General features: G+C 34.2%; 1 long non-coding RNA gene across 1 annotated transcript in view; it reads right to left on the bottom strand.

Moving 5' to 3' along the window:
- The window catches only part of LOC111087784, a 41533-nt gene that overhangs the window by 8559 nt on the left and 5433 nt on the right, over positions 1-27541 (bottom strand). Inside the window, exon 2 of the long non-coding RNA XR_002612428.1 lies at positions 25490-25584. This is a non-coding gene — a long non-coding RNA (uncharacterized LOC111087784). The remainder of the gene's footprint in view (positions 1-25489; positions 25585-27541) is intronic.

Raw genomic sequence — 27541 nt, forward strand, 5'->3', positions numbered from 1 at the left:
TAAGATCTTGCTCTAAACATGGTATGTTAATAATTAAAAAAGCCATAAAAAAAAATATCCATACGACTGGGATTTGAACGCGAAATTTCCTTTTGAGACTAAGCATTGAGCCAAATTGAACGTTACGAACAAAGCAAGCGTTACCGACCAAGACAGCGTTACAAACAGAGAGTGATTGTTATATATATAACATTATTTGATATAAAATAAAAAGGCTACTTTATTATTGAAACTACAAATATACAGGATGGTATGTAGAATATTCATAAGAAAAAGTAGCTGTAAGACTATGTGATAAGTGTATGCAAGGTTATTATATTAAGGGTGCTAGATATGACGTGTGTGTTCGAATGGAAGTTTAGCTACGTGTACCATCCTTTGTCTCTGTATATTTTTTGTTCGTTAATTAGCACACTTTCCATATATTTCTGTCTTTAAATGTTTCGTTTTTTGAACGACGGAAACTGTAAAGATAATCAAACATCTAAAATAGGAAAGTATTTTGCTGGAACAAATACAAACAGAATTACAATCAGTCCTATAGTCGTATATCTGAACAACGTGGAGTCCCTAAAGACAAAAAAAAATCCCTTTAAGACCCATTGTGTAGCTTATGACTGCAACAGAAACAATATTCTGGTTGCTGGATAAATTGTTGAAAATACTTAAAGTATGTTCCATCACATTTAAACAATACAAAATATCTCTCAGACAAATTATACTCTCCAACGTGAATATTATCTGACGACTCCATTTCATTTACCCTAAGTAATCGCCTTGTATCCATCCGCACCTATAGAAGAAAGCATAGACAGCATCATTAACCTCACATCTCCGGGTAAAAGATACATATTTCCAGAGAATATAACATTCGAAACCATACGGATAATGTTTAATTTTATCGTGTTCAAACAGATACTTTGAATTCGGAAACACTTTGTACAAAAAAACAAAAGGAGTAGCAATGGGCAAAAGTATAGCAATGAATAGCAGTCACATTTGGAGTAATATTCATGCATACATTAGAAAGAAAAGCTCTTGACACATACAGAAACATAACAGGTTTGGCTCCAGAAGTTTGGAATAGATATGTAATATACGGAATCATGAGAAAGATGCACTAAGACAGTTTTTACCATTTTCTAAACAACTTCCATCCATCAATCAAATTTACACTACAACTATTCAACTCAAAAGAAAACTTAACCTTCTTAGACTTAACCATAAAAGTTCAAGACAGAAAAATACAGTTCTGTGTGCAATAAAAAAATGTAAGAAGTCGATATTTCTCCATTATGTATCACACCATCCTGACCAAGTCAAAAGAGGAACAATAATAGAACTAAAGAAAATAAATCGAAACTGCTCCACGCCTAATACCATTCAAACAACATAAAACGGATACCCCAAATATTACATCGATAATGTGTTCAAATCACAAAAAAACAAAACATAAACACAGAACCGAAAACAAAAAAGACATAAAAACATCCCTACAATAAACATTCATTTCATAAACAACACACTCAGAACCAAATTTCGTGAAACTACTGATAATCAACACCGAAAAAACAATTAGTTAACTCCTCATTGACAAAAAAACAATGCCATGCTAGAGAAGACGGAGGAGGAGAAACCTTTCACACCAAAAACATAGTCTATCATACCACGCACAATATATATATGGTGATACATATTTAGACCTTTACACTAACGCACCTTGGAATGTATGAATGCATTACATAAATATGAACAATATAAAACCGCTCCAGCACAAACACAAAACGTCAAACATAGACAACAAAAACCCATTTAAAATCTTCGGGTTTCTTGTGAGATCGAAACCATATGAAAGCTACACTCGTTAACGAAAAGAAATATCAAAATTAAACTGAGGCAAATGGTAGTACGCGTAACTAAACTTGCATTCGAATACACACGCATGCTACCCAGCACCCTTAGTATTATAACACGTATTTCAACACTTGCTTAAGCTAGTGTATCACACAGTCTCACAAATAGTTTTTCTTATTAATATTGCTCAGACCATCCTATATACTGAGTCTCATTAACAAAGTACGTAACTTCAGTATTATATTTCACTGTGGTTAGTAAATTTTGTTTTCTTTCAATTCAAAATGTTGTGTCTCAACCACCCCAATTTTCATTTAATGTGGCAAATAAAACGTTTTGAAACTGTCTTCAATTTTACATTAAACAAAAGTAATAAGTGCCAAATAGTAGTATAATAATAAAGTTTGTAGAACGATTGTGAAACAACAATAATATTCTAAGCATTCTTAAAAGCACGTTACGAAAGACTCGAGCAATAGAACAACAAAAAAGTTGAAAGAAGTTAACGTTAAGTTGAAACGTTGGCTGAAATAAAGTTTTTATTATAATCTGGATAGCAAAGGTAATTGTTTTATGCGAAAATATACTTTGACTTTTTAATAACAAAGAACACCGTATACAATGACGCTCAGACTAATAGTAAAAACAAATGGGTGGAGGACTGACCCTTCTATGAAAGCTGCTATTTTAATGTCAAGGATAAAACTGTATCAATACTGCATAGGTTTCTGTGAAGGATTTTTATCGTGTTGAGTCAAGTATGCTTTTAATGATTATTTATTGGTTTTTTTACCTGTACAGTTGACTAGTTATTTGCGCTGTGTCTACCGTACGAATCAAACACCGAATGTTTGCATTATATGCACTCAAGCTTATCGCTGAGCCATCGAGGGACACCTTTAATTGAAATGAGTTTTTAACAGTAGAAAAAAAATCATGTTTTCTAGTGATATAAACAGTCTCGAAATATAGTTGAGATTTGAGTTGAAATGAAAGCTGTGTATTGGTGAATCCGGCCGACCTACGTTTGCTTGATTTGCAACTGTATAATCAAGATGGATTTTAGTAAAATTTGTAACATTTCAATATTAGATATATATATATATATTCTTCTTTCTTTAATCAGAGACCCATGAAGCACAAATAGACATGTTGTACGTATATAGGATATAGTCTAGTAGCTAATAAAGTAAAGAATTATAAGATATCCCCATCCCCACTTTTTTTTTAGTTCTCGTTGTTTACTTTTAAGATTTGGTTTCTCTTGCAATTAAATTGTAATCAATTGGATTTTTCATCGTTGTGAAAGTAATCTGACTAACGCAATATATCGTCGTAGTCGAAACGTTATAAGCAACATCGTCGGTTTGCATTCAAGGAGAACCATCGAACAGAAGTTTATTCCATTTGAAAACTGTGTTTGAATCAAACTGCCGATTCATTTTAACATATATATATACTAAAAATATGAGCTCTATTCAATTCATACAAAACAATAACTTACGTTCTTGAGCTTTTGCTGCAAAACCATGGATGCAAAAGCCAAGAGTTTCCGAATGTTACTCTGTTATAGATTTATACATCATGTTTTAGCACGTTAAAAAGATAAGACACGCTCTCCTTACATATTGATGTCCAAATGTATCTTTGAAAGAACAGTCTATATATTCTACGCCAAAAGAGCCTATACATTAAAGTATCTTTAGATCAGCTAATACGAATAGAATAATGTTTATCTTTGAAATAAACTTGAAGTATAATTTCAATAACAATACATAACAGCCTACCATTGTTAACAGCAACAAAGGTATCATGATTAGTGAAGATACTTCGTACACAACAATTCGAACACAAACTATAAATATTCTGGCAGTATATATACCAAGATACTTAGTGAAAGAAGAAGAAAAAAAAGGAGTCCTCGCAGCTAGCTTCAGAGAACGTTTCAACTTCCCTGACTACATAGTTTGAAGTAGGAGACAGAGCTTGTTACATGTTCAGCGTGCTGCGCGAGGTGTAAAAAGGAAGAGTTTCTGTTGGCGCATTTCATGAGCCCCCCCCCCTTTGATATTGACGAAAAACTGAGTTCAAATGAAATGTTAGGAGCGAGACGCATACTATATGTATTCAGAACGATATTCTAAGAATTTCAAAGTGTCCCAATTCCTTTTTTTTTCTTTTTTAAGAAAGAGCATTAACCGACTTACAAATGTTGCAAATAGAGAAGACTATCAAATACCGAAGTTCGACATTAAAACTCTCATATTGGGATACATATAATCATGTTTTCGATATCACAAGTAAAACAAAGTTATTAATACCTTTAAATCCCATCCTTTTAAAAATGATTTTTAGACCATTCATGTTTATTTCACGAAGTGAGTAAGGAGTATCTTTTCATAACAACTGTGTTTTCTCTGTCATTTTATCAAATGAAAATTTCTCAGTGCAGTTGTGTTTTGCCAGTCGTTTGTGTTTGTTTGCAAATAGCCGCAGAAAGCTACACAAAGGCTATCTGTCCCTAGTTTCAGCTGAGGAGACTAAAAGAAAGGCAAGGGAACTAATAAACGGAACCCACCGCCAATACTTGGGCTATTCTAATTAAGTAACGAGTTTGACCATCACTCTTATAACGCAACCTCGATCAATAAGTGCGGAGTGCAATTGAGAGATTTAGAATTATACCTTACAGTTATCCTAAATTAGTTATATGCTCATCTTTAAAAGCGCCAGCAAAGTTCTTTTTTCCTAACTGGTTTACTTACGTATGTGAAGGAAAGCAAAATGAAAGATTTTCAGAAGGAGGTTTCTTATAAAACAACAAAATAAGAAATACATTCATTAGAGAGAAAAAATAGTTGTTTTTATATTCTTTATTATATAACAGACGCTGCATGCCAAAACCATCACGCATTAAATCTTCTTAAGAGTGTATTATAGAGAATAACCCATGGCTTTTTTTTTGTTTGTTTAAATATCTCATACGACTTTACTTTTGATGCTCAAGGATTAAAAAGCATCATATAAAACATAGTTTACTGAACTCTTTTTCGAAAACGTACAAAAAAGTCTACTTACGAAAAAAAAATGGCCATAAATAATTATTGTTCTGTGTACAGGAGTGAAATGCAAACATATACACGCAGATGCATACACAGATAGAAATATTAGAAACATCCTTAAAACAAAGGGAGGGGGTATTGGTCAAACCAAATCCGAAACTCTGATAATTTGTTTTTCACAAATTTAAAATATTTCTTAAACATAATTAGGGCCACAATTACAGCCCAAATGATGAATCAATGCATTTTAGACATTATTATAAGTATAAAAGGTATGTTAGGGCAAATGAAAGAGATAATGTGTTTTTCCTACCACAGTTGCATTTAAAATCAGGATATCCGATTACATTTTTTTTTCTTTTAAATTTGTTTTACAGTTCAGTTTTTATTGTTGTTACTTCCTGCATACTATTTCTGTGCATATTTGTACTCCTCAACTTCTGCATGTCTAATACTTCTTTAATATTTGAACTAATATACAATAAGAATAGGTTAGCAATGCGGCTTCTGCTTATAAAGTATTAATCACAATGTTTATACAGATCTATTACATTATATTTACGAACTTCCTTATTGTTTTGCTGGCGATTCAAAATTACCTAATACTTCAATTAAAACATACCAGTAACAAACATACATATTGACAGCCGAATATTATGAACAAAGTATATTTTTGACACTGCAGTAACACAGCCTTAGGCCTAACAGTTCCTAAACTAGTCTATTCATCTCTTGCTGTTTTTTCATCGGTTAACATCTAGACCTAGTATGAAGCCTCCCAGTGGCTCTGCGGCAAGCTTGAGGATTCATACCACTAAAAACGTGTTTTCGTTACTCGTGGTGAGCACAGCACAGATAGCCTATTGTGTAGCTTTGTGTTTAACAAACAAATCTACAAACCTCCAATATGAAAAGACTTGAACAATTAAATTTAATACCTCTTTTTTCCGAATAAAAAATACACTAGCTTACCAATCAACAAAAAATAATATATAAAACGGAGACAAAATGTTAATTTGTGTTATTTCCCTTTTCCGTATCATAGACAACTGTAGTTTTCTTTTTTTTTATGCGAAATGTTAAAGATTAAAACATTTTCAGAGGTCTAATAGTTTTTATTGAAATTGGTAGACTTTCCAAGGTTCTGGGAAATCAGAAACGAAATTTCTAAACTTTTCAAGGACCCGTAAGGGAAGATATGTAGTTTCGCGAACACAACAAATGATGACTCACAGTTTAATTGATGCCTCGTATATTATCGTCCACGTTTCTTAAGGCGCTTCCTTATTTCATTACTCTTAATATTATTTTAATTTTGAAACAAGTACTTGAAAGTGTTCCTAAATATTCGTTTTACAAACACCAGCAGATGTTTTTTGTCTTTTTTTATGTAATAATCCTAATATGTTCGTGATATTCGTAAGACCAGTATTCACGCTTTACTATCTCCGCCATATTTTCATGTCAAACTCTAAATGTTGTAATTAGACTGATCTCCAATTAAAGTAATAAAAAATATACCCAGTTCAAAATTGGCAAGATTGGTAAAAAAAATAAGAATAATTTTATTATTTCATATAAAAACTCGGGGATGAAGATATATTGTGTAATTTAACTAAGTCGTAAAAGTGTTACGGTCGGGCCTTTTCAAACAGGACGGGCCCGAAAACTAGAAAAATATTTTTTTCTTTTGGTCTAAGCTATATTCATTGCTATGTTAATTTCTTATTCTTGATCTATATAAGTAGCTTGCTCTGATCAGACGTTAATGATAACTACTCTACACTTCAAGAGATATTTTAAAATTAAAAAATTAAATTTTAACACATAATCGACAGGTATCTTATTTCAAATAAGAATAACTTTGATTGTATTATTCAAATTAACTTATTATTCGTCACAACAGAGTTTTCTCTTTGTCAGCTCCAACTACAAGGTCTGGTGGAAAAATAAAACCCACATTATCACAATGAAGTTCACGAACAACTTTGTTAATTTCATGGCGGTAAGAATACCTCCATAGTTAATTACCGTAACACACGACAGTAGTAGGCTAGTTGACTAGTGTCGGATTCTGAATAAAATCAGTTATTTCACAGTCAAAGAAATCACGAGAAGAGCGACAACAAACGTAATTATGAAAAACGTAATACGGAAAGTTTCTGTCATCTACTTGGAGAGAGAGAGATAGAAGTATTAACCCAACACACCGTCAAATATTTATATGTTTATAAAACGATGCCTGACGCCTTGGACGTTGTCCACACAGAAGACATTCTCCTGCATCGTCATTTACAGGAGACCCGAAATGTATGTACTAGTTGAAATGAAATTAAAAAACGAGCCAGTGTCAATCAAATGGGAAAGTAACCCCAATTAAAAGAAAACAGAAGATACATCTTTACTGTCACTGTCAGTAATAACACGTTAATAGCTTCTTGAAAAAAAAAATGTTTCCCGTGTGATATTCTTATTGGAGGGGGGGGGGGGGCTTACTAATCTTAGGGAGGATCTACAGGCGCTGTTTATCTAAATATTAAAGGAGCAATATAATAATTTGCGGATCGCATCCAGTCACCAAATATTCTCGCCTCTTCAGTTATATGGGCGAGTCAATGTGAAGGTAAGTCCCACTATTCTTTATAAAAGAGTAGCCTAAGAGTTGGCGGTGGATGCTGTTGACTAGTTGCTTCCCCTTCCGTATATCATTTCAGATATGGGAATGGCTAACGCAGAGTCCTTGAATAGCTTGGCGCAAATATCCTAAAAACAACAAATCCCAAATTGCTTTTTTTTTTGTTTGCTTGTTTGTTTGTTTGTTCTTAAACATAAAGCTACACAATAGGCTATCTGTGTTGTGCCTATCACAGTTACCGCTGAGCCATTGGGATACCCCAAATTGCTACATGACAAAGTATTTAACTATCGTGGAGAAACGTGTGTACATGTCTCTGATTCACCCTTTAGAATCGACTTTGAAAGTTTAAAGCTTTATTTAAACTTTAAAGTCATGACAAATATTTAGTGTTCATTTTTTTATTTATTTTTTTTTGTATACGAAATGTAAGGATCGTTTTATTACGTTGTCTGGAGCGATATTGCATGTAAAACTGGTATTATATGAGCTGTTTCACACTGCGCCGGGATACTCCTATCCAAATAAAAACCTATCTCAACCTTAGAATTACTGATAAGGAACCCCATCAGAATTTTAAACAGATTTTTCTAGACTATTTCTCCGCTAAATTGTTTATGGATTCAAGGTTTTGTTGATTACGGGATCTCTAATAAATTACCGTTAATACTTCAATTAATTCACTAATTACTTCTGTGTATTGTACACAGAAAATAATTGATTTCATAATTTCTTGTGAATTATTATAGTGTTCTAACAGAAAAAGCATAAACATGCTCAATATAATGCAGCCTGTAGACTCGACCAATATTGGATGATAAGTAAGCAAGTCAGTAATTTGAGGGTGAATAAATTGGTCATGTATTTGCACAATTATATTCAGAACAAATATGAATAATTAGCTTTGCATGTATTGAGGATGTTTCCTATGAAAACTGGAAAAAAAAATCTCAATTTCTATAACGATGAGAAAAGGCATTGGATTTTTGTGTTCCATATACGGAGAATGGGCCACAGTAAACACTTCGATAAAAGAAAAACGAATTGCAATCAAGTAACACAACAAACCTTTCCTCAATATTAGGATCTATATATATCTCAATCATGAAGAAAAGTTTGAGGTACTATACTTTAAATTTCGTTTTCTTCAAGTGGAGGAGGTTGGTCATTGTGACCCACTCTACATTATTTAATATACAAACACATTTCAAAATATTCATCCGATTACAAGAGGATTAAATGTTACATTCATGGCCTGCGTTTGCTTTGAAAAGGATCGGCACATATCAATGATTAGCATGTCTGTATACCGTCTCTTTAACTTTTTCAGCAATAATAATTTTTAGGTAAGAGAGCGTTGGAAAATACTACAGACATAAAGTAACAAATAGGTTAATGCGGCGGATAGCAACAAACATGCTCATGATCATTTTTAACTTCTTTTTTTTTTTTTCAGAAAGTCGAAACCCTTAGACTTGCAGTATTTTTCCGAATCGGGATCATTGCACGTATTCATGTGTGTTGCTCTGTCATTTCATTTTATACTAGCACGAGCACAATCATTGCCCATAAGTTTAATTTTATTACTTAATGTCTAATGTACTTGCGACAGGATAAATGATGTCACTACTACATGTGACACTTGCTACAGGATAAATGATGTCATTACTACACGTGAACCCGTAAATCTGCTAACGGACAACACAAGTTGATCGTCACTCATGATGGCTTCCTGTTAATCTTTCTTTCTTAACGTAGGTTTTCAAGAGCTCAGACGTGTGTAGAATGGTTAAAGAAATAAATCAAGTAATGTGGCTACTTGTTCTTGAACTTAACGTGTGTAAAACTTAAAGGATGATCACGTGCTCATTACAATGCTTCTTTTGTATTGCTTTTACAATTACGTGTACGTATACTATACACGCGATTCTGATTCCAATACAAAATTGCAGTCTTGTTCAGCTACAAAAGTCGCATTAATAGGATTTCTGTGTGTTTATGATTTTTTTAATCCAAAACCCCCTAGACCATTATTTCATGTGAAATTCCAACATAATATGGTGTACTTGAACATTACGTTTCTTTTATTTTTCCATAGCTGGTGAAGGATGTGTGTTAGCCAGATATCCGTAAGAAATACGTCTTTCACTTTGATGTTATCCGAGTGTTTTTCTTTTCAACAACTAATTAAAGGTTTGCAAAAGTTAGCTAACTGGGAACGATGTAAACGAATAGTGCGACAACAAAAGGCAGATAATGCTGTATAAAATTGCATAAAAATGGCTGCAAGACAAATTTATCTGTTCTGGACCAGATACAAATACACAACACTCTTAAAACACTGACGTTAGAGTCATAAAATAATTCCTTGCTATGTATTTCATAGAATTTTCAACCTCAACATCAGATTATATGATACATGGCTAAAAAGTCTATACTGAATCTTTTATTTCGATGCGAACACGCAACAAACATTTAAAACGTTTTTATCATGAACACCATGAAAAGAACACGTTGCTAGAATTTGATATTTTCAACTTAAACGATACTTCACGTGACAAAACAGGCTAAACAGCTGGGGCAAAGACCTCTAAGATTCAGACATAGCCAGCCCTAACTTGAAAATGTTGACGAAAAGGAGTGCACCAGCCAGCTGCAGTTGCAGCCAATGCGGCTAATCTTCACATATAATAATGAGATTGACTGTTCTATGCTTCACAAATAAAAGTCGAAATTGTGTCAGACGTCATATCGTTGCTCGTACCTCGAATCTTCTAATTCTCATCCTGAAATGATAATCACATAGCAATCGACAGACCTCGAGCGATATTCCACAGACAACCACTTTATGACGCATTTCTCAGTGATACATATATTACCAATGAAAAACCCAACGTAAAATGGTTTCATTATTTTCCTAGTAATAAGACATCAAACGCATATCGCCAGCATGTTTTATAAGGAATATATTTATGATATGTGGAAAAAACATAACCTAATCTACTTAATATTATCAAGCAATGGTTACAAAAGTACCACTGTCAGCAGAAACACGGAGAATAAAAAAAAAAATAACCTAACCCCAACAAAGGGTTAAACGAGGTTAGATGAAACAAAAATATGAAAATGGCACTCAACCAACATGTAGCACATTATTCGCGGATGATGAAAAGAAACATCAAAATATAAACTCTCACATACCCAGGTAATACTTTTCCTCGTTTCCTTCGGAAGGATTATATCACTTAGACGTGAAAAAAAAATAGTTTTCGAATATATACCTCACATTATACTGTTCACGATGCATGATGTTCTTAAAAACAAAATTAAGATATTCCTACTTTTAATTTATCTCTAAATGGAGCTTCAATTAATACAAGTTTGCAGTGCGTTTTGGAATAGAAGAGCATTTTATAATGCAACTTATAAATATAAATACATCTAATCTCTTCCTGTATCAAATTATTGTGTCCCGTTAAATAACTTTAGAGAACAAACGGTTATTCTTATAATTTAAGGAAGATTCCCCTTTCCGTTTAGTATCTTTCTCCCTTTTATTTATTTATTTGTTTATTTTTTTGTTTTCACGAAATAGTAATGTTTAGATGAGAAACTCGAAACTGCTGTGTCAAAAACGCAATTACACTATTATTATCGAAGAGGGTTGAGACGACATTACTCAATAAATTTGTAGTTAATGTAGAAGTACATTATTAACAGCTTAGAGTGCTTAAGCCTTTATTGTGAGTAGCATCTGGTCATGGAGATAACCAGGAGCAGCGAGATGAGATATTCGTATACGTAATGGTTGTTAGGTAGAGCATTCGAGCTTGACGACTATATGGTGCTCGCCTCATGCTTAGCTATACGCATGCGTATTCATATCCAATCTACTTTAGTGTCCATCATAATTCTTCTATGCAGGAACAGGGAGACCTGAGTAACATACAAGAAGCCTAAACAAAATATACAGTTTCTAATGCATTAGATCCTGCTTTCCCAACTAAAATTAAACAGGCAAGAGGATTTTCATAAAACATATGACAGTGGGAAATTTTTTAAAGTTTAAATTTCCTGGTAATAAAGCTTTAACTCGTCTAATCTGTTTGAGATAAAGACTCGGCGACTCCAATTTAAGTTGCAAATTAGTCAGCCTTTTAATATATAATGACTTTTCTATCTGATACAAATTTGAAAACTTTCCATTTTTTATACCACATTTAAAAATAAAATAGATATACTTCAAAATTCAATCGATAGTATTGATTTTAATAATGTTTCAAACGACATTTCAGTAATGTGTAATATGGTCAATTGACATTTTAACATAATTTTATGGTTCTAGCATACTCTGTAATATACAGATGAATTTTACTACCTATCGTAAAAGTCTGCATATCAAATAACCTCGCCTTCTGGTCGTTCCTGTGGCCTATGACTATACACGTTAAAAGTCATGTTCCTGTTTTGAGGATTCAGTTGAAGTATGGAGGTATGCAAGGGCAGACGAACCCTAAACCCCACGGTTTCACTATAGGATTTTCCAGCTCAAAGTTCTCCTATTCCACAATTATAAAAACAAGCTAGGCAAGAAATTTCGTTTCGACGAAATGGATGTGTTTAGCTGCATCGATAAAGCATAGGAAGGCGTTATTCCAGCGGGGAAAAACAGATTACTTTACAACCAGCCACCATCGCATACTGAAGATAGTGAAGAGAGTTGAACAGCTTGCAGTTAGTACGGGAACTGTAAGTAAAATAACTCGCATGGGTTTAGGTCTACAAAAGCAACACAGTATCTTGTTCTCAAGCTTCTCCCAAAGTTTAAACCCGAGCGGAACATTAACTGCAAAAACGATGCAAACAATATTTGTCATGCGACACATGGAAATACATCTACTTAACTGTCTGCAAAAATTCGGGAATTTTAATATCATCCTGATGGTGACACAATATTTCATAAATAGTACAGAGAATGTTGCGAATGTTTTCCCGACATATTTATGGTAGATGCAGGTTACATATATAATGTCAAGTTACACATCTGATGCCAAGGTGAACTCTGTATACTAACGTGATGATAGAAACTACCATGTTTGTTTACAATAGATCCCAATAAGCCAGATAAAAGCGTCCAGTCAGCTTGCTAATTTCTCCGCAAGATACAAATACGAACACGAATTTATATTATATTATTCACAGACATGGTCTTCTTTGGATTACCGAAACGGGTCCTCGGCAGTCATAGTCTACACAAAGTTGGCGGCTTTTAGAAAGCTTCTAAACAGGACATCATCACATAGAATACCATCAGTAATCGAAAAAAGGGCTCATTATTGTATTATTATTTTAAATTGTAAGCTCTTTTTTTTTAAGCTAATGGGGTTCGAGTTACGACATTCCCATCAGTCAATATTCCCGATACTGCTTACAAGGCCCTGATGCACTAATTCTTAAACAAGGAAAAAAAAAATTTTTAATCTTAATTTATTCATGAATGATACTTCCTGAAATCTGAGAAGTGGACCTCTAAAAAAGCTTAACTCAAGCATTCTCCGATTTTTCCCTTTGATCTTAATATTACTGTATAATCATCGGCGTTGTCTTCGAATGGTGATTCAATAATAAGTAACAATATTTAACACAATCGAGTTGTTTGTTTGTAATTAAGCACAAAGCTACAAATGAGCTATCTGTGTTGTGCCCATCACAGGTAACCAAACACCTAGATCTTAATGTTATAAGCCTTCAAACTTACCGAAACGGATTCACAATGATGTCATTTTTGATAATTATTATGATGGCTAAAAAAGTCTTTGATTTTCGAGTAAAACGGAAGTTCGCTAATTAGTAATGTGATTGAAGTAAAATGCATTAATCAAGCTAGTATTACGATTTCGAATTTATATGGCTTAAAAAATTGCAACATTGCTTCGATATGGACTAATTATATTTGGACGGCTGATGAGGTTTAGTTTTCTTGTCGAAAACTGTTTAATTATAAATAAAACGTTTAAGCCCAAAGCTGTAAACTGAGCTATCTGCATTGTGCCCACCGCGGGTATCACAACCCGATAAAGCATTAAGCCCACGAGCTTATCGCATAAATAAATAATTTTGGCCTTTGAAGAAGTGCGGTTGAACAGTGCCGCCATTTTGATATTTATTAAAATAGCAAACAACACATTAACATTCTGCTTCGTTACTGAATAATGTAGTTTAATTCTGAAGCCTCGGATAATAATTTGGTTCTGCAATCCCTACGTCTCAATATTCCATACCGATGAAAGTAGAAACCGAAATACAGTTTCACCGATTTATTATTCAATGTTGAACATCATGATTATTTCAGTAATAGGCTATGTGACTGAAAAATTCTCCATTAAAAAAAATATGAAAAACGTTACAGATATCTCAATGTATACGAGTTTGGACAATCGAAAACAAACACCAATAAAAAGTAAAAACATGTATGATTTGTTCATTCGGCTTTTCCATAAACTTTGGAAATGATCACTAACTAGCATGAACGCCGCCCTATGGGCGAACTGTTTCTGCTAGTAATTGCTAATCGTAGTATTCATATCTCATTGAAAAAAAATGAGAAAAAGTGAACATTTCATTAAAAAAAATATATATTTTTTTTCTGGGAAGTACTGCATGGGAAAAGTTTACGGATTGTGCTCTTTAGTCATACGCAACTCATTGCATAAAAATGATTCAATGTTTAGAGCTCAAAATTTTCATATATTTTACTGATATAAACTTTAATGTTTTTATATATTTTTTTAAAAGTGGTACCGTTTACTGAAAAAAATATTTTTTTGTTTAAGAACTCCAGTTTCTCACTACCACATTTAAAAATTACATCAATAAAGATGTAATCAAACCCTCACGTACAGTCCTAGTGAAAGTCGTGTTCTTGTTGTGAGGAGAGTACTTTTATTTAAAAGTGTGTTCTATTATAAAGAAATGGTTGTTGCACATAGCACAGTTATTTTTCTAATTGTCTGTATCTTGAATACACAAAGTGTGAAAATTTTTATGGATTTTTGTTTGTGGTGCCATTCAATAGATAGAGCAGTTTTGGTTACATACAAAGATAATGACATACATGCTACGTTCATTATAGTACGATTATTGAGTTACGTAAAAGTGAGAAAAAAAACAAAAAAACTTGACTAGCTACGCAGGGTCGTTCTTTATTTTGAATTGATAGACCAAAAAGTTGTTGTTTGTTGAATGTTACACAAAGCTACTTGAGGGCTTTCTGCTAACCATGAATCACGCTCCGCACTTTGGGATCATGGGCGGTCAAATCCTACTATTCAGTAAGACAAGAATAGCCCAAAAGAAATGTAACTTTTCCCATACTTTTATATGGGAATATTATGTGAATTGGCATAAGCTTTCCAGTCAAACAAATAAATATAGTATGTGGCCTTAGTACATCGTCTTCATGTTTTTTTTTGGTCTGTGCGTTATAAAAATGTAATAAAACAATTCGCTAAAACATACTAAAGGAATTATTCTCCGATTTTCCGCCGAAAAATAAATTAATCGATTTACCAAAAAAAAAAAACGGGGGGGGGGGTAAGCAAAATCATATCAACTAGACTTATTTTTCTTCTCAAAAATCATATTTTTCCATCTTACAATCTTTAGAAACATATATCATTCATAAAAGTAGACGCACGCTCAATATCATAAGGAAAATAAAAACATTATATCTTTGATCACAACAGCTAACTGGATATTCGCTAACGAATGATAAATTCCTTCTTCCTGAGAGCGATCTATTCATCTGTGGATATATCACCAACCTTGTTTTCCCTTCACTGCACCTTTTGTACATTACATTTGTTTGCATATTCATTCCGGAACCCCATAGTGCGAACCTTTGAACAGTTCTCGTATCTAAACGACATGGACAGAACAGTCCAAGGAATAGAGATGCCTGGGAAGCAAGCTTCTACTTGACGCCAGATATAATATATATAACAAGTTCTGAATAATGCAAGACCTTCAAGTTTTATCCACAAAAGGAAAGAGACAGAAATGATAAGAGAAAAAAAAAAATCCACATTGTAGTCAGTTCGAAATAAAAGGCGAAAGGAGATTTTTTCACCCCAAAATAACATACCCTTACTGGTCTATATGCACTAAAAAAACAAAAACAAAAATCCCACAAACTGTTCATTACAGACACACGTTAACGTATACATAATTGGGTTAAGCTACGATTTCCTAACAGTAGGAGTTTATCACAGGTACAAGCTATACAAATCTAGTTGTGCTGCTACAAACAAGCTTAATTAGTTGTCATAGTGTCCGTGTATGCTTCTTCTGCGAGATTACAAACGAAAGCTTAAACCTTCTCATATCTATATATACACGTTCATTGAAAAATTATTTACATTATTTGTATTTCAAATAGGGTGCTCGACTCGCAATCTGAGGGTCGCGGGTTCAAATCCCCATCCCACCAAACATGCTCACCCTTTCAGCCGTGGGGGCGTTATAATGGGATGGCCAATCCCACTATTGGTTGGTAAAAGAGTAGCCCAAGAGTTGGCGGTGGGTGGTGATGACTAGCTGCCTTCCCGCTAGTCTTACACTGCTAAATTAGGGACGGCTAGCCCAGATAGCCCTCGTGTAGCTTTGCGTGAAATTCATAAACAAACAAACAAACTCTTGTCCCCCAGTGGCACAGCGGTATGTCTGCATACTTACAATGCTAGAAACCGGGTTTCGATACACGTGGTGGGCAGAGCACAGATAGCCCATTGTTTAGCTTTGTGCTTAACAACGAACAAAATATTTTTCTTATTAGTAATGCAATTATGTGATTGATATTGCTTACCTACTTACAGATAATGTACAACACGTTCCTGACGCTCATTGTAATAGTGGTACAATCTTTTTCTTCAACTCATTTCCCTATAAAATACAATTGTGTTTATTCAAAACTCCAATTATCAAATTTAATACTGTTATGTGTGAAGGAGGTTGAATGTCAGCAAAACCTGCAAAGAAAATATATAAATTCAAAGTTGCTGATTGTATGAGCATTCAGCCCCTAAGTCAGTACTTGGTGGAAGCACCTTTGGCAACAATTACTACTGTGAATCATTTTGGATAGGTCTTTACCAGATTTGCATAATGGGACGGTGTAATTTTTGCCCATTCTTCCTGACAAAATTGCTCCAATTCTGACAAGTTTGTTAGAGTTCGTTGATGTATTGCAATCTTCAAGTCTCACCATAAATTTTCCATTGGATTCAAGTCAGGACTTTGACTGGGCTACTCCAGAACATTCACTTTCTCCTTTTGAAACCACTCCAGTGTGGCTTTAGCCTTGTGCTTCGGGTCATTTTCCTGCTGAAATGTGAATGTTCGATCCAGTTTTAGATTCTTGGCTGACTCAAGCAGGTTTTCTCCTAGGATTTGTCTGTACTTTGCACCATTCATCTTCCCTTCAATCCTGACAAGTTTCCCAGTCCCTACTTATGAGAATAATCCCCATACATGATGCTGCCACCACCATGCTTGACAGTATGGAATGTGTTGATTGGGCTTGTGACAAACGTAACACTTTGAATTTAGACCAAAAAGCTCAATTTTTGTCTTGTCTGACCACAAAACCTTCTGCCACATGTCTGCAGTATCATTTACATGCTTTGTTGCAAACTCCACATGAGATTTAAGATTATTCTTTTACAGTTATGGCTTCTTTCTTGCCACTCGCCCATACAGGCCAGCTTTGTGTAGGGACCGAGATATTGTCGATGTATTATGTATGAACACTGACTCCAATTTCAAACATGGAACTTTGCAAGTCTTTAGAAGTCACTGCAATTTCCTGCTTAGTTTGGAAGGGCGGCCTAATCTGGGTAGTGACTGGGTGTATGAAGCACATTACACTTCTTAATGATGGAATTCACTATACTGAAAGCGATAATCAGCGACTTTGAAATTTTCTTGTAACCTTCTCCTGATCTGTGCTTCTCTACCGCTTTATCCCTGACTTGTTTGGAAAGCTCCTTGGTCTTCATGGTTGGTTTATCGTATCACTATGTGAGTTATGGCTTGAACAGATGCATTTACTCTGAAGTCAAATTAAACCACTTTGATTACACACAGACAGAGATTATTATGCTAATTTCGTGACCCTTCAAACTAATCTTTTGCACCTTAACTGATTTAGGGTTTCCGTAGGAAAGGGATTGATTACTTACGCAATTGAGAATATTATAATTTTCTTTGAAAATCTAACTTACTTACATAATATCAACTTTTTTTTAGCTTTCTCAGTTTGGAGTAGATTTTGTAGATTCTAAATATAAAGTCCCATTTGAAAATTTCACGACTGCAAGCTTAGACAACAACAAAATGTGGAAACTTTGCAAGGAGCGAATATTTTTGTAAGGCACAAGGTTACAGATCACTAATATCCACATATAACCATCTCTAATTTGAACTCTAATTGGCCAGAAGAAGGCATCGGGTACTGCCTCAAAGTCTCTGTCCGGTTCTTTGAACTGAAAAACGAGATTGACTGTCACGTTTGTAACGCGTACTCAAGTGCGGAGCGTGTTCAGCGGCATAACGTCTCCAACCATAGATGGTCCCTACGATTCGAAGCCTAACATGCTAACCACTAAGCTACCATAACATAGAAAGGCTCGTGCAATACACGATAGAGTGTGCAGTAATTACCACCAAAACCACCTTCTAAAGATGCGAGTACACTTGTCCAATCCATGACTATGGATGCATTCTTTTAACAAGTTCTATTTCGTTTGATCAAAAATTATAAACTTAATTGAAACAATGATATACAAGCGTTCGATATTTCAGTGTTTAAACTAGATTTGTACGAGAATCATTAGACTGCTTCATTTGTTTGTTGAATTTTGCGCAAATTTACTCAAGGGTTATTTGTGCTAGCCATCCCTAATTTAGATGTGATAGACTAAACAGCTAGTCAATACCATCTACCGTCAACTCTTGGGCTACTGTAATCGAATAGTGGAATTCACCGTCACATAATAATGCCCCCACAGCAGTATGTTCGGTAATGGGATTTAACACACACCCCTCTACTCACAAGTTGCGACCCCCATCTCCCCAGCCGTCAGGCCATTCCAAATCCTTTTAGACTGCACTCAACTACTTCACAGACCCCTGGGACGTGCTGTTATTTATTTTTATACCTGTACATCCTCTCCATTTCTTACAAGGATATTAAAAATTCTGCATTTTCGGAAAAACAATCAGAACCGTGTAGCCTAACGCTAGAGATCAGCATACATTTACTTAACAAAAACTCAAAATTTCTGTTTTATTATTCAGTATATTACTTCCTTTATTTAATACATTGCTGCATCAATTATACAACCAAGCCAAGTTCATAATAAACCTCACTCACTAAAGACAACTTCAGTTCTAGTGTCAAACATACAACCCGTATTTATTTATTTAGCCGATCGCGTGATGCATATATTTATTGTTTCCTGTGAATTTCATTTCAAGAGAACAAACTCATAAACTAAAACAAGAATAAAAGAATATATTCTCCTGAGTATAACTAAGAATACTGTTTATTCCTATCATATTTAAATGTAAAAATAGCGCTAGAGTGTACGGACCCCATCAGCTTTTCAAACACATTTTTCTAAGCTATTGTATAAGTACTCGTGGGTCCATGACTTCGTTGGTTACAGGTTCCATAACATGAGCCACACACACAGATTAGTTAAAAAAGTACCATCGATATTATAATTAATATGACTATTTACTGTGTATTTTACTTAGGAAATAGGTAATTTCACCCAATTTTGTTTTTTCGGTTCTTGATTTTGGTTTGGTTGTTGTTAACCGCAAACCTATACAATGGGCTATCTGTGCTGAGCCCACCACGGGTATCAAAAACTCGTTTTTGCTGCAGCAAATCTACAGAGTAGCCGTTCAAATGTCGTGAAATTCTAATAGATAGAGAGCATCCCTTTCAAAGAACACGAATCAGTTTCTTTAACATCACATTTGGCTTCAGATCGTGTGCACGTGTATCTATCTGTCAAGTTAAGATAAGAAAACATGACGTTTTATTGTTAGACAAGAAGGGCTCGGTATCGGTAGTTCAGCGGATCACGACACAGATAATCATCAATAACAACCAGTCCCCAGTAGCACAGCGATATGTCTGCGGACTTACAACGCTAAAAACCGGGTTTCGATACACGTGTTGGGCAGAGCACAGATAACCCATTGCGTAGCTTTGTGCTTAATTCCAAACAAACATACAGTAACAACCGATATCAACATAACTCTAAGTCGTTATTACAAGAAAAGTGTATTTTTCTTTTGTAGCCGTCGTTCTGAGAACATTATGACTTAGGGTATCGAAACCCGTTTTTTAGGGTTATAAGTCCGCAGACTTGCCGCTGTGCCACTGGAGAACGAAACATTTGTTTTGGTTGTTTTAGAGCAAAGTCACATTGACTTAATTTCTGTGTACACTGCGGGAAATCGAACCCCGGATTTCAGCGTTGTGAGTCCTTAAACTTACTGCAGTCCCACCAGGGGACGATAGATAATACAAATTTGAAATTTCCCGTAATGTGTAATGACATCTCTCAACCTCATTGTTTATCACTACCAAGTTCCTTTATGCCATCTTTCAAGGACTGAGTGTAAAGACTAAATGAAAAAAATATATAATACTCACACTAACTCTTTATTCATGTAAGTAAACCTAAAACAACGAAGAAAGTTTACCTATTTAAGCATGTAAAATAGAAAAAGCAAGAGAATATTACAAAACGGCAATGTTTTATCCTAACTTCAAGAGAAATTGTGTCTAATTGAGAGACATTGTGGTGTGTCATACTCAGTTTTTCCTGTAGTCCCATCTGCTATTGAATGGAAACAGCAAAAGTCTATTTGTCTCATATTTTGCCTAATATTACTAAGAAAATAAACAGCATGACTAGATATTCAATATGTTTATTCTGAGGATATCTCTGTTGTATTGGATTCAAATGCCCTGTATAAATAAAATATAATTAGTTATGTAAATTATTATAAACACACAAGATACAGGGGCCACAAACAATGTGAAATGGTTTGGTTTCTTTTGAATTCCATGCAAAGCTACACGAGGGCTATCTCCACTAGCCGTTCCTAATTTAGCAGTGAAAGACTAGAGGGAAGGCAGCTAGTCATCATCAACCACCACCAACTCTTGGGCTACTCTTTTATGAACGAATAGTGGGACTGACTGTTACATTATAATGCCCCCATGGCTGAAAGGGCAAACATTTACGGTGGGACGGGTACATGAACCCGCATGAGAAAGGAAGACTGGATGATGAACTTGTTAAGGATATGATACATTATCACAGTAAATACAAAAGGGAAGCAAATACGCTGTAAAATACACCAGTATTTTGTGTGCGAACAATTTGCTTTACACAGAGCATTATGCCTTGTTTTCATGCTATTATACAGTTTAACAATATATGATTGTGGACTATTGTTTGTTACAATGTCCTTTACTACCCTCCATAATTCAGACAAATAGTCTTGTTGCCTTTTGATCTTCGCAATATCTAAATACGTTCAGTCTCAAGAAGATCAAATCGGGACTTTATGCAGGTTAAGCGACGGTTATAAGTGCTATATCAGCCTTTTTAAATGTGAAGATATCAAATCGGGACTTTATGCAGGTTAAGCGATGGTTATAAGTGTTATATCAGCCTTTTTAAATGTGAAGATATCAAATCGGGACTTTATGCAGGTTAAGCAATGGTTATAAGTGCTATATCAGCCTTTTTAAATGTGAAGATATCAAATCGGGACTTTATGCAGGTTAAGCGACGGTTATAAGTGCTATATCAGCCTTTTTAAATGTGAAGATATCAAATCGGACTTTATGCAGGTTAAGCGACGGTTATAAGTGCTATATCAGCCTTTTTAATGTGAAGATATTATTTTGCTACATTTGTGACCGCTGTCTTGCTGAAAAAAATGAATCCTTACTAAAGAATGACATGATATATCAGAATCAGTATATACTTGTCAGCAGTCAGGGTGCCTTCAATTTTGTGTAGAACAGTGATATTCTGTGAGATGCAGCCTCAGAACTGTACTCATCTCCCACAATACCTAACTGTATAAATGTTCTATATACACTATGATACCATTCTCTTCTAATCCAATGAACAAATGCTCATTGATTGTTGCCAGTCAATTCAGACTTGGGTTCATTTGTATAACACAAGTTCCCCCATTTTGTTCATTCCCCCGTCTATGACCTAATGCCCATTTCAAATATTTGAGTTGGTTACCTCTTCTGAGCAGCAGTTATACATCCATTGAGATCACTTCATACTAATGTGTATCTTATTGTTATCAAGGTAGCATTCACAACTCAGGAAGGTCGTTGGCAAAATTTGTACTCGACCATCACCTATTTTGTATATACTCTGATACACTTAACATCATTTTTGAAGATTTCTGGTTTTCTACCTTGACCACTTATATTGTTAACACTGCCAGTTTCACGAACCCTTTTGAAGCTTCCATACAGCTCCTACTGAGACATAAGAGTATTGCTGCAATATTTTGCATGAAATATTCATCACAAGCCTAAACTTTGACTTCTACATGCTTATCATGTGATAATTTCCCCCTGGAAGCCATAACTTGATTCATCCTTCTAATACTACTAGGCATGGTAGGCTTGTCTGTACTTTATAACCTTTAATCTGGTTGTACTTTCTGATTAATTGAAAGACAACCAATCAGAGCGTGACTGAACTCAGGTACAGTTAATTTTTTATATGATAAAAGACTTGAATTTCTATAGTATTTGCTTTTCATACTGAATTGTCTTACCATTTCCGTAATTTCTTCCAATAATATAGATGGTTTGTTTATTTCCTAAGTAGCATTTATAAGTGCGTTTTTGTCTTTTTTGTGAAAAGGGGGTCTTAAAAATATCACTTTTCATTTTAACATTAATCTAATGATTGTGCAAAATATGATACATTAAATTCCAAACAACTTAATAAATTGAGCTGTATCCGACAGTTCAAACAATCACGAAATTATTATTGAATTAATACTAAGTGAAAGAAGTGTATAACTTCAAACATACTATGAAACACCTGGATAACAAATTTAAATTAAAAAAATAAATCACCATAAAAAGGTCTTGGTCTACGTTCAATAAGAGAAATTTATGAAGAAAAACATTGGATAACAAAGAGACACGTATGTTCTTCAACGTAAGTCTGTACACAAGTAGATATCAGCAACAAATGAGATCAGCAGCAAACCTTTCAAAATCAGTGAAACCTTAAATCAACTCTTCCATATCACAGCTGAAACAGTGACAATATAAGATAATCCCATGACAGCTCTACGTCTTGAACAAAACACATCAAGGCAGTGGCCTGCAGATAATGGTCTGCTGGACACAATGACTCGAACAGTTAATGTGGGCTACAAGATATTATTGTGAAATTCCACCTTGTGGTTCAATGCAAGTAATGGTGGATTTCCTACATTAAACCAAAGCTAAAATTTTTAATTCCTAATGGTTAGTTTCAAGTTGAAACATATCTTTTATTTTCCAATTATTAGTATTTATTTATTTCACCATAAGTCAAGATACAAGATGATTATAAAATCAGTATTGGTACTAGGAACAGTCCGTACAGTAAATTGTGTAATATATGAGCAAAATAGTTTAAGTAGATGAATGACAGCATTCCATAGAAAAGCAAGCATCGCTTAGTGGTTAGTGTATCGTGTCCTGTTCTCACAAATTCGAGTTCTGCACTAAGAAGAGCTGTGGTTGCATTATAAGATTGATGGTCAAATACGACCAGTTGCCTTTCTTCTAATCTTTCAGTTCAAAATTAAGGGTGGTTATGCACAAATAGCCCTTGTGTAGCTTTGTACGAAAATCCGAAACAAACATATTATTCCACTCTTACTGTAAATAACATTACGAGCACTATTAGTCACTGAATTGGAAATTTTAACTTTAAAAGCACCTTACGTACATGTGGATTAAATGTTCAGCACAGAAAACACCACAATTTGGTCAAGATAGCTGTCAGGTTTTATGTATGAGCCAGATTCTTTACAGTAGATGTCTGTGACTTGTTGTCAATAAATTTCAACAATGAACAAACAGCACAAAGTTCACTTGTTTTAAAATGATAAATTAAAACAAGTCAAATGTAGATACAAATGTTAGTTATACTGTTTGTTATCACACTTGTATTCAGAGCTTTAGATAAATGTCTCTTTTTTCATCAAAGTCTACACAGGCTGGTTCAGTTACTTTAGAACACAGTTTGACAAGACGAATTATTCTTCGTGCTCTGTTATGACAATACATTCTGTGATAATTTCACTTCAAAAATTGCCACTATATGCTCTTTATGGCTAAAATCACAATCATGCAGACTATATTTATCTCTCGTACTAAATTATCGACATGTATTTATACCCCGAAAGTGGTCTAGAACGTTCCACACACTACAATATTATGATGCAATAATACTCAATTAAAACAACAAGAAAATCTCAGAAGATCCTAGTAACATGATGCAATAATATAACAATCACCAATTCATAGCTATTGAACTATACAACTTATGATCCGTAAATAAAAATAACTAAATCTAACACTCACACTATATAACCTATCTAAATCATGTCTAACAATGACCATTCCTAATTCTGAGCTATTTACCGTAAGGAAGGCAGAAAACCAGCAACACCTGTGAAGCTCTCTTAGCTGAAGAATAAGATTGCCTGTCACTTTTAAAACATGCCCCAATGGAAAGTAAGGAGCATGTTTTGCAATATCATGTCTCAAACTATTAACCGTTCTGATCCGCAGCCCAATACTCTAGGCACTAGACCATGCTTGGCTAATACTACTAGGAAAATTTTCGGTGTTGTTACAATAATTTTTGATTACTTCATTCATTTCAACAATGGTATTGAATATTACACAATGTAGCATCTTTCTAAGAATCTCTCTCTTAATGGCATTGATTAGTTGAATAAAGCTTGCTACATTCTGGTGATAAACCAGCATCCTCAGTAAGCCCCATAAACTTATAAGCAGAGGTCAAGTCAGATGAGCATAGTAGGGATCAGACTACCACACTCTTCTGACCTGATGATGCAGATCTATCACCATAACCTAGCAACCATACATTAACTGAAGGATGCCATTGAAACACTAAGGAAGAAGTTACCTGATCCAACACCAAGTACCATTGCGAAGATAGATACAGCAATTGAACATGATGGGGTCACCCTTTGCATTATTTCAAAAGGTGGAATACACTGTACCGTAACTAATTATAAATGTACACGACATGCTCGTTTGTAACCCTTTTCTCTATGTAGACTATTCCAAATACCCATACTAACTCTATAAACTCTCTGTATAAAGGAATTCACTCAGATAGATCTACTATAAGCATTTTTATAACGTGACATCCCTGACCCTTTTGCTTTAACTATGTTTTATTACACTGAAGTATGACCAATAACCTAATTTTCCTAGCCAAATAACTCAAATTCAAAATAAATTCCTCGACTTTGTTTGACAACCATATGCAAATTATAAGAACCAGCTAAACAGAAATATGTATATATCAAGCAACAGGCCAAAATTTGATTTCAACCTTTGAAAAAAAGGAATTACATTTTCATTCCATTTTTGAAGAAATGTTACTATTCCAAACCATTTAACACAGTTCATAATAGCTGACAGCCAGAGTTGTGTGGTTTTTCACTCAAATTCACTTATAGTCGTCTGTTTCAAAATTATTAATAATTTCTGTCGCCCCAACTTCCAATACTTTTGAGCGATTTGTACGAATATTATCAACATACTCACTTGGCGTTCAATTTTTTGCTGCCGTATACTAGTTGGTGACGTTACACATTCTCCCTCCATTTCATAAGTAGAACAACCAATAGGTTACGCTGTATCTGTTTCAAAAATAATAACTGTATGAGAAGCTGACAAATATAGTCCACATATTTATCAAAATAATGCAGTTTCTCAATAAAAACTAAAGCTAAATATGTTTTCCTTATTATTGTTGAGATGTAGCAGGGCTCTTCAAAAGCGATAACCTAATACCATTTACTCAAAAATTATAATTATTATTATCACCTCATTACTTCAACAAATCCTTCATAGTAAAGAGTAACACGGGAACTTAATGAAAATACAAATTTAGTGAGTGAAAAGTTATTATCCAATAAAAATATATAAACAGATATTATTAAATAATTTATTGACATTAACTTAACCAGTCGTCGGGCGTTTATATATATATATATATATATATATATATACATTGTAGTGTACACTACAAATGAGGTTCCATTAGTTCATTTCAGATGTTTCGCACAATGCTATCTGTCTAGAGTCGTCCCTAATTTTGAATTAATAGACAAGAGCGACAGTCCTCCCCCCTTCACGTGGTACGGGGAAAGGTTGCATACTTATGGAAAGGAAGAGTACAGATCCCATTGTGACTTCGAGATTAAAAAAGAAATATTGTGCGGTTCGACAAAAAAAAAAAAGTTTAAGATAAATACTGGACTAGAGGAAAGGCAGTTATTCAAAAGCATTCACCACCAACTCGTGGTCTGCTCTTGTCTAATCAAATAGTAGGAATCTGCCGTCACTTTTATAACGCATCGACGATCCCAACGCATTTAGCGCTTTTTGCGGCAACGAGACACGAACCCAGAAACCTTGGCTTAACAGTCCTGGAACGCTAACCACTTGGACATTAGGTGTGTCCCAAAGCTATATTAAAGCATGTTGTTATCTAAAGCAGATCAACAGGTGCAAATGACTACACAAACATCCCCATATTTGTTTACCTAAGAAGTTGAGAGATATTTCAGTTATAGTCTCAATCTTCCTTAAAGTAGATATAACCACGTTTATCAGGACCTGACCTTACAGTGTACGAATTATAATGTTAACGGAACCTCTTAATGCACTACTGAAATTGAAATAATAAAACAAAAATAACAGAACTTGGACCCGGTTTCCAACAAAACAAAAAGAATAGGCACATAGTTCCAGTAAAATCACATCTCTGCATGTCACAAAATGCATATCAATTCCAAATTTCCAGAGTGAATCGAATACAGCTACATTAAACCAGGACTTGTGTTTAATCGACTTTAAATATACCCTAAAAAAAAGTTTGAAAGCTTGTCAACAGTTTTGCATTTGTACGATCCCAATTCTATATATTAGTTGAGACTTTCACCAACATTTTTATCCATTAATGAAACTTACAAGAATGTTAAAATTGTTTCACACTATTTTTTAATCACAAGCCACATCTGGTCCTCAAAGTGACATTTATACGAAAAGTATGTATATTAAAAGCCTAACTTTATATTCATTCATATTTTATAATAAATAATATAAATTCGCAACACAGTATCTGTATGTTTCAGATCGGTTTCATATTTGAATTTCACATAATGAAATTTCTGTATTCCTTTTCTCCAGAACGTCTATGTAACAGAGAATTTCGTTTCTAAACGCTACTCCCAAATTTCTTTAAAACAGTTTCATTTTTATAATAAGTGAAATTTTGGTCTTCTATTCGTTTCGAGGCAGGAATACTAAATATTGCACAGTAAATAAAGTTTCCTCTCTTGTAATAATACTATTATAGCCAGTTGGTCAACTTAAACAACTTTTAAATAATAAAAAAAATGTTCAACGTCATACAATTATTATGGAAACTAACACGCAAACATCTGTTACACACCGTTCTGTATATAGCAGTACGTGGAAAAAATGTACATATTTACCAAACATGTTACAGTGAAATTGCGAGGGTACAATAACGCTAAAGTCAATATATGCAGTACACGTAAAATAATTCCCATTTCTAAAATTATTTTT

Source organism: Limulus polyphemus, unplaced genomic scaffold (genome assembly GCF_000517525.1).
Source record: "Limulus polyphemus unplaced genomic scaffold, Limulus_polyphemus-2.1.2 Scaffold77, whole genome shotgun sequence".
Lineage (NCBI taxonomy): Eukaryota > Metazoa > Arthropoda > Merostomata > Xiphosura > Limulidae > Limulus > Limulus polyphemus.